This window comes from Otolemur garnettii, unplaced genomic scaffold (genome assembly GCF_000181295.1).
Source record: "Otolemur garnettii isolate 467f Iridium unplaced genomic scaffold, OtoGar3 scaffold00012, whole genome shotgun sequence".
NCBI lineage: Eukaryota > Metazoa > Chordata > Mammalia > Primates > Galagidae > Otolemur > Otolemur garnettii.
In genome coordinates, this window is record NW_003852407.1 from 5,730,597 (window position 1) to 5,732,178 (window position 1,582).

Below are 1,582 nucleotides of genomic sequence, written 5' to 3' on the forward strand. Positions count from 1 at the left end.
ATGGGTATTACTAAACCTTTTTTATTATACTGTACTGCAAAATATTTTATCATCATGTCTTCATCTATTTAGACAAATGCGATTAATTCACATTCCTCTAGATAGTAAATTATCCCTGGTAGCAAATTAAATAGTTTGGGAGAAGCTAGAATTTTTTCCCAGCTCTGGAGGTACCATGTAATTCCTGAAATCCACAAAGGTACATTCAGGCTAACAAAATGAAAATGGGTGAAATAGGCATGATTTGTCCTACCTGCATCTTCTTCTTCTTTTGCGTCCCCTACTATAAGATACCCAGGATATGCAGTACCTGGCCTGTGTCTTGCATCAGACAGCTATCAATAAACATTTGTTGAATGAATTAACATTCATGATGCCCCCGACTTGACTCTGATACTCTCACATAGCAGTCCTCTTAATCCCTGGCTTGGTACTGGTTTCCTCGAATGTCCTTCTACACTAACTACTAAAGGAAGGCACACTAGTGAATTATGAGGAGCTTACGTATTACTGCGCTATCTGCAACTAACAGACATGAGCTTAACGGTCTGTAAACATGAAATCAAGACCCATCCCATAGAGGTCAGTGTCACTTCCTCAACCAAAAGGGAACTATTGCAAGGTTTAACCTAGAACCCCTGATAGGGATATCATAAGCTGCAAGTAATTAATAAATATGAAATGCTCTTACAAGCCATAACATGCTCATAGTGAGTAATCAATTTAATGGTATGGCCCTTCTTTACCTATATTAGTGGAACTGTTTAAGCCTCAGTGGCTAGAGATATTTTTGTGAAGGAAGGACCTGTATTTGCATTATACTATCTGCTTTTCAAATGAGGCAGCAGCCTCAGTGTTACTTGAACAGAAATTTATCTAATCCCTATTCAACTTGATGTATTTGCCAAAGTACTCAGGGGAAAATACCTTTAGAAAATTCTGTCTAAAGATTATCAAGAAGTTGAGAAGCATAACAATTATTGGCTTTCTCGCTATTTTAGTTGAGTGATTTCATTCATCAGTAAATATGGTTACATGCTTTGCTTCTTGAGAACAGAACAATTCGCTCAAAATTATTTTCTATTTAAAGTTTACAAAGCATGTATTGCAGAGTAGACTTTTTTCCTTAAATGAAATAAAAATTCACTCTATCTCACAAACATGGAGGATCCAAATATATTATAATCATCATATTTTGTAATGATTCCCATAGATGCACAATGCATTTATCCTATGTTGTTAAAAACAGTTCTGAACTCAAAAGACTTATATTGAAAGTACCTGGGGTATCATTGCCGTAGAAAGAAAACTTATGAATTTCTTTGGTTCCTGCATTTTTAGATTCTCTGCTGACTATAATTTCCGCACCGTTGCTTTCTTCCCCCATTTGTTAAATGCAAAGTTGTGATGACTATAGAATCAAATTATTGACTTTTTTGGTGCCTTTATAAATGAATGTGCATTTATCTCAACATGAGATTGAAAGCATATGGAAAATATGTTTGTTTTATACATGGCCACAGCTAACTTTTATTTTTTAAAAAATAGCTTAAAATTTGAGTTTTATAGTACTTACCACTGT

General features: G+C 34.8%; 1 protein-coding gene across 1 annotated transcript in view; it reads left to right on the plus strand.

Annotated features, from left to right (window-relative positions):
* The window catches only part of SKOR2 (SKI family transcriptional corepressor 2), a 35,471-nt gene that overhangs the window by 30,623 nt on the left and 3,266 nt on the right, over window positions 1-1,582 (plus strand). The window lies entirely within an intron of this gene.